Source organism: Juglans regia, chromosome 10 (assembly GCF_001411555.2).
Source record: "Juglans regia cultivar Chandler chromosome 10, Walnut 2.0, whole genome shotgun sequence".
Classification (NCBI taxonomy): Eukaryota; Viridiplantae; Streptophyta; class Magnoliopsida; order Fagales; family Juglandaceae; genus Juglans; species Juglans regia.
The window spans coordinates 4698776-4706464 of NC_049910.1; the positions used below are offsets into that span (position 1 = coordinate 4698776).

Consider the following 7689-nt stretch of genomic DNA (forward strand, 5'->3'; position numbering starts at 1 on the left):
TTATCTTCAAATGATAAGCATGTAAGCAATTTACGAAAGAAGGAACGAGCCATTTGATTAAGGGAGTTGGAGATGATGGGGATATGTTGAATTTTGGTTCTTAGATCAAATGAGACTTGGGTTTTTGAGAATATGAATGCAAGTAGAAGGCGTAATTATAGAAGAAAAAGTTACGTTACATATAGGAAGAAAATGTTACTGTTGGAGAAAAGACAAAAAAAATTACTGTTGGAAAAATGACAAAGCATGTTATCTTTGTAGGTAGGAATTCAAAATGTTACCGCTGGGGAAATGACAAAAAATTTTATCGTCATTAGGCGGATATGTATTACCGTTAGAGAAACTGAAAAAAAATGTTACTATTATATGAAAATGAAAAAATTGTTATCGTTAGACAAATGCAAATCAAATATTACTCATGTATATGTAGACAAAATCATATTAAAAGATATCATCACATTGGAAAATGTACATATTAAAAAATTATTATTTTTAATTCCGATGTTGGATTGGAAAATAATACTATATCCGTAAAAAAGAATCGTATAAGTATTTATAAAATTAATAGAAGGTGATTTTTGAAAAGAAGAGAATAAGGCAAAAGTGTTAGTGGTTAAGAATGAAAATGGAAGTGAGAAAAAAAAATAATAAAGAAAGAATAGAAGAATATTATTTTAATGGAATAGAAAAAAGATAGAAAATGAGATGCAGATAATTTTTTTAAGATGAGTAAAATTTTAGATAAAATTATAAACAATGTCATTTTTATCTAAAATTTAAGAAAAATTTAGAGAAATGGACGTGACTACTCTAATCCAAGCTAGCATTTGCTAAGTACTTTCTACACTACCAAAAACTCTCAATTTTTTTTTTTTTTATTTTTTTTAACTTCTCATAAAAAAAATTTTCAACTTCAACCAAACTTTCAACACTACCCAAATTGTCCTAGTGACCTGTAGGCTTGTTTCGTTGTTTGTAGAAACAGGCCCATGACGTTATTTTGATGCTGATGTGTTGTTTGTCTCTATTTTACGTCGAGTGGTATATATACGGGGAGAAGGGTCGGGAGGATATTATCTGAAGGCCTATTAAGAATTCTCTTATATTCGTCGAGGTTAGGATTTCTTGAAATGCCCTATTATATTACAGTAATTCAATTACAATCAGGTCATCCATTTCTCTACACTTTCTGAATCCACAAGGTTACTTCTCTGTTCACTATTAGATTCATAACACACTGGGAAGGGGGCTGAGATGGTGGGAGAAACATCGAAGAAGCTGGATCACTTTCTTCTGCTGACAGTGCTGCTGCTGCTGATGATATTCTCGCCGCACACTACTCGTTGGGGAGCGACTGCTTCTTCAATCCAGCTTGACAACAGCACCCACACCGCGCTTGATTACCAGGGCCGCATGGAGGAGCCAGAGCTACTCTTCGATTCGGAAATAAACAGGATGCTGGCCACTGACTATCAGACTGCCACTAGAGCCGTTAAAAACCCTAATAAGCCTGCAGTTTCCAACTGTAACCGACCTCCAAAGTACGCAAGCTGTCTTCCCGATAAAACCGGAAGGAAGCCACAACAAAAGTGTGTTACCTACACACGGGGTTGCAAATGATATTGGTAAAAATGTTTTGTGTCTACTCTTAAAATAAAGTCTTGGGGTGTGTGGGTGTGTTTGTTTAATTTGTTTTCCTTTATAGCTTTCTGATCATGCGATCAAATGTAATAATAATGTAAATCAGTTAATTGCTGATGTGAAGGAAGTCTTTTGCTAATTCTTAAATTGTTCTTATGAACTAAGAATCATGGCGTCGCTATTGGAATATCTTTGTTAGAATTAATTGAGAGCTCTCGCACAAGTTTTGAATCCACCAAACGAAACAAATTAAAATCCTTCAGTGACTAATTTTTTCTATAATTTGTTTTGAGATTGTCATGAATTAATGGGTCTTCTTCGATAATATAGTAGTACTGCACAGCCTGCGTGCGGCTAAAATCAGTCCGGTTCAGTCCAATAATGCACTGTGGATAACTAGTGGGATCGGAAAAGGATCGTCACGTAGCTCACGTCACAAAATTTATGGAAACGGAGAGAGAGCCTAGTGTGTGGCCACAATTAATCCGGTACAATCCAATAGTGCACTGGATAACTAGTGGGATCGGAAAATGACCGTCACCTGGCTCACGCCAGAAAGTTGATGGATACTAGGATGGCAATTCGTCTTTGGGCACTGCTATGTGTCCCGAATTCGGGACCCATTTTGTGTCCCGAACAGGTTTTTTAATTTTTTTGTTTTTAATGTATTTTTTTAATCATCATAAATATTTTTAAAAAAAATAAAAAAATCACAATATTATTAAAAAATATTTTTTTAATCATTCAGTAAAAAATTCGGGACCCATTTTGTGTCCCGAATAGGCTTTTTAATTTTTTTGTTTTTTATGTATTTTTTTAATCATCATAAATATTTTTAAAAAAAATAAAAAAATACAACATTATTAAAAAATATTTTTTTAATCATTCAGTAAAAAAAAACATTCGGGACCCAAAGTATTTCCCTTCGTCTTTTTACGTCGTGTAAAATTATCAACACTCTATCTCCTGTAAAAAATACCCACACGCTTATAAAAAAAAAATTATAATTATGAGGTGTGTGACTGAATAGTAACTGATGTATAATATTCATATATTATATATTAGTCATTATGCATTAGTATTATATATTATCATATATTGATTATTATACATTAGTGTTACAAGGTAGTAATAGTGAGGTGTCTACATATACTTAATTATTATTAGTCAATTTAATCTATTTATATTATAGTATAAATATATTATTTTATTATAATTAGCTCATACTCGTATATTATTGAATTTAACTAACTATATAAGTTAAAATTATAGAAAATATATACGATGAATATATATATATATTTATAACATATGTACAATATTGAAGTTTGAGGTAGAATCTGACAATTGGAGTCGGAGTCGATTCAATGTCACTCTGACTCCAACTCCGATTTTTTGGAAAAGAATAACTCCAACTTCGACTTATCAAAGTCATAGCAAAGTCGGAGTCAGAATCAGAGTCAAAGTCGGATTTTCAAATTTTTGTTCAGCCCTTACATTCGATTATATGGGTTAATCTGAACCCGACCCGTTAATCTAAACTTGTCAAATTTTCAAATCCTAACCCAAACTATTTAGATAATAGATCGTGTTGTGTCATTCATTCTGACCCTTTTTAATAATTAATTAGAAATAGATCAACACGATACAACTTATTTAATCTCGTTACATGTAAATGAGTAGAACTAACACATATAAACCATTTGACTACATTAACGTAATTTCATATAAAAATTAAAATCTATATTTATTATTAATCACAATATTTTTTAAAAAAAGGACTACCTACTAACAAAAATATCATTATTTTTTAAATTTTAATATATAATAAAACTAATGTTACAAACCCTATAATAACAAATATGAGCATAAGTTCAGAATTATAATCTTAATAATAAAAAATATAGATATACTGAGAAATATCAATTACAACACAACAATAATAAATTGTAATTTTGAAACAAAAATGGATCAAAACGGATTGATCTATTATTGATTCGTTTATAAATTGTGTCTTAACAGGTTTGTTTTGATCCGAATCCGTTAATATCAAATCCAAACTTGTTAATTTTGTGCTTTTTTTCTGCCAACCCCAATACAACAAAGATAGAACGTAAAACTATTGGTCAAACCCTGCACCCATTTAAGATATGCTTATCCAAGTTGGTGAGCAGTTTTATTTTAATTTACAAGTTTTGAATTTTTATTTTTTTGTTATGGTAAGTAGAGTTTTCCAATATCTTTTCGTCTCAAATTATTTTTAAAATCCTGCTTATTCAACATTTATGATAGGGGCAAATCACTGATCTACAACTGGATCGATAAAAAAAAATGCCAAGTGGGTTAATAGTGCAAACACAGCAATGTGCCCCTTACGCGGGTAAAATAATCCAAATTTGAGTTTTAAGTTAAGAAGAGGTCATAAAATATATATGTCTTATAATATTTATTACTAGTGTATAAATATTTTGGATAGTATTAAATAAATAATAAATAGTACTATTTTATTTTAGTATGAAATAGTCGTTTTTGTACAAAATAACTGATAAGCGTAATTTAATTTTATAATGACTATCGAAACTTGAAAGATCCGAATTTTTATAAGTTCGCGTAAAAACTTGAAAGATGTTGATCATGACTAGTATAGCCTTAAAAACAGAGAACTTCCTTTCAAAAAAAAAAAACAGAGAACTTGCTTGGAGCGAAACAACTAGTATGGAGAGGTTTGGATTTAGAGATGAGTTGAGATGGGTTGAGATAGTTTGTGAATAGTAGAAAAAAAATTAAATTATTTATTATATTTAGTGTGAAAACTTAGAAAAATTTGTTTTCAATTTGAAAATTTTGAATTTTTTATTATATTTTGTGTGAAAATTTAAAAAAATTGTAATGATGAGACGAAATGAGTTAAGGTGGATTTTAAATCCAAACCTCTCAGACTTTCCTCCTTGTACATGTTGCGTAGTTCTTTTCTTTTTCCATCAATAAATGCGATAAATGATTTAAATTGGCCTAATTTATGATTCTTGAATATAAATTATAAATAGAGGATTCGAATAAAGTGATTCTTGTATGAATAAACGAGAATTAGGTGTACATGAAACGAAATTGTTGAGGCGGAGAGTAAGAAATTGAATTAATTGTGTTGGAGGATACTAAACTGTATCATTGGTAGCCAGTAATAGCACTCCCAATAGTTCTTGTAAAATAGAGTTTTCTTCAAAACATAAAGAAATGTTGTTAAAAGATGACTCCATCAGATTTTGTATTTTACAAATATTTTACGTTTTGATACAGTGAGCTTCCATCACCGATCATCCAGCTTCAAGCTCTGCTCTGATTGTTGAGGTAAACATTAGAATCTCTCTCTGGCTCTCACTCTCTCCAAAATGAATAAAAGCTTGAATTTTATCTTCTTAGAATATAGGTGTAGAAGTTTGCATGGGTACTATACCGATTCACAGAATAAAATATGTTTGCTTTCTTTGAATCTCTCTCTTACTCATCTCCCAAACGCAGGAAGGTACAAAATTTTTCTTCTCAGTCTCTTCTGTCAACGATTTGGTTTCATTGCTTTTTCTCAGGGTATGACTTGCTATACGAGTACGAGTACAGGTACTACGAAAAAACTTATTCAATATAAAAAAATTATTTCTTTTCTCAACGATGGCCCATGTATGATACAATCGAGTAGCAGCTTAAATCCTTGGTTCTAAAATCTAGGGGTGGGGGAACCCACCACTTTCATCTTTCCTTTTGGGGTGAACTTAGAAGAAAAAAGTTTAGAACGGCTAGAAAGTTTCCGTATTTAGCCAAACTATCCAAGGATGAATTCTGATTTTTTCTGTTATATATATTTTTTTTTGGCAGTAAATTTCTTCCAAGTTCAGATTTGTATAGGGTGTCAAGCAACCTTTAAGAAAAATATAAAGATTTGCAAGGATTTCTTTATGAATAAAAAGATGATCACTTTAATTGCTTTTGTTCCCCAAGTCCACCTCCTTTCAGATATATCCACTGCACCCACACGACGAGAGGTATGCAATCAAACAAGGCACTCACTCCCTCTAGAATTTCTGTGATCATGTTTGTGTGGCCCTCAAGAAGTGGCTAGCTCTAGTACAAATTTTCTATAGATTCTCCCAACCCCATTTGATTCTGAGGATATTTCTTTTAGGGTCATGGGGCCTAAAGTTTATTATTACTTCAATCATTTTGAGATTGAAATTTAATGCTTTGGGAAGGAAATCATGTACATTTTGCAATTACTACTGGCAATCTCTGTCTTTTGGACATTTGCTTGCTTGCATTTATAGCTTATATCTATACATATTTATGAGGACCATAAATTGCAGCCCCCTTTTGGGTTTGTTGAGGACCATATTTATGTTCTCTTTCCTGAGTCATCTCCAGCTTTGTTTAAAAAAAAAAAAAATCTCTTAGCTCTGCTGTGTGTACTTGGAAATGAGTTTGTAATTTATCGTTTTTTCCATCTGCTATTGCATTGATTATTTTGGCCATAAGCTTATTTTCCCGTCTAGCTCGAATGGTGATCATATGAACCCAAGCCCTGCTCTGCATGATGACATTTTTATTATCCTATTAACTCCTGTTATATATATATATATATATAAAAACTATTTATGGGTTGAGTGTTAGACTTAAATAAAATTCTCTAATGCGGAATAACACTTTAGAAACGAGAATTAAAGGGTTTAATGCCAAGAAATCTTACCTCCAGCCATTGATGCAATTCACTGAAAAAGTTTCGGTTTTCACTGTGTTTGGCTCTTCCAAACTCTTCTCTACTCTATTTAGATGGTGTATTACCGAAGGGAATTGAGTGAGTGAGTTTGGGGACCAAACACATGTATTTATAGCCGAAATTCTCATCAAATTTCGGGTTTACGTGTCCCACGTGATCCTATTTTCATGGGATCAATTTAAATTGAATGGAGGAGTGTTTGACCACTTAAAGGACTCTTAAGATGATAGACTCACACTCACAAACGTCTTCATGAGAAAGAATCGGTCAACATTCTCCCACTTGGTCAACACTCCTGATCTTAAACCCATCAATAATCTTCATTTAAGTAATAAATACATGAATCATGGCGATAGGTCCTCTAATGACGAGTATTACCTTCCATGTATTACTATGTATTCATTCTTTACAATTTATGTGGGAACAATCTCTTAATGAATAAACCCTATGTTTATTCTTGGTCCAATACAGATAAATTTTCTCAAAAATAAATTAAGGTGCACATTAATATGAGAAAAGATCATCAAAATGATTAAGAATTTCATAAAAAATAACATTGTTCATACAATGGAAAACTACATAATGGAACCAAGTCCCATATTCACTATATGATCCTTGAATTTCAACGGTGGCATGCCCTTAGTCAAAGGATCAGCGATCATTAGTTCAGTGCTTACGTGCTCAATGACCACTTTATTTTCTTTAACACGTTCCCTTATGGCTAAATATTTAATGTCGATGTGTTTACTCCGACTCCCACTTTTGTTATTCTTAGCCATAAAAACAGCAGCTGAATTGTCGCAATACATTCTCAATGGCCTAGAGATTGAATCCATAATTCTAAGCCCAGAAATGAAACTCTTAAGCCATACACCATGTGAAGTGGCCTCAAAACAAGAGACGAACTCGGCTTCCATAGTAGAAGTGGCAGTCAAAGTCTGCTTGGCACTCCTCCATGATATAGCTCCACCGGCCATCAAAAATATGTATCCTGATGTTGATTTGCGTGAATCAACACAGCCAGCAAAGTCAGAATCTGAGTAGCCAATTACTTCCAGATTGTCCGTTCGTCTATACATAAGCATGTATTCTTTGGTCCCTTGAAGGTACCTCATTACTTTCTTTGCAGCTCTCCAGTGGTCTAAACCTGGATTACTCTGATATCGTCCTAACATTCCCACAGCAAATGCAATGTCAGGTCTTGTACAGACCTGAGCATACATTAGGCTTCCGACAGCAGAAGCATATGGAATGTTCTTCATTTGTTCTCTTTCAAGGTCGTT

The 7689-nt window shown here is 32.5% G+C and overlaps 1 long non-coding RNA gene across 1 annotated transcript; it reads left to right on the plus strand.

Moving 5' to 3' along the window:
- The first annotated feature begins 1022 nt into the window (after nucleotides 1-1022).
- LOC108981121 lies at nucleotides 1023-1830 on the plus strand. Its single transcript, XR_001994505.2, has 2 exons — nucleotides 1023-1114; nucleotides 1226-1830. It is a non-coding gene; the product is annotated as an uncharacterized LOC108981121 (long non-coding RNA).
- The last annotated feature ends 5859 nt before the right edge of the window (nucleotides 1831-7689 follow it).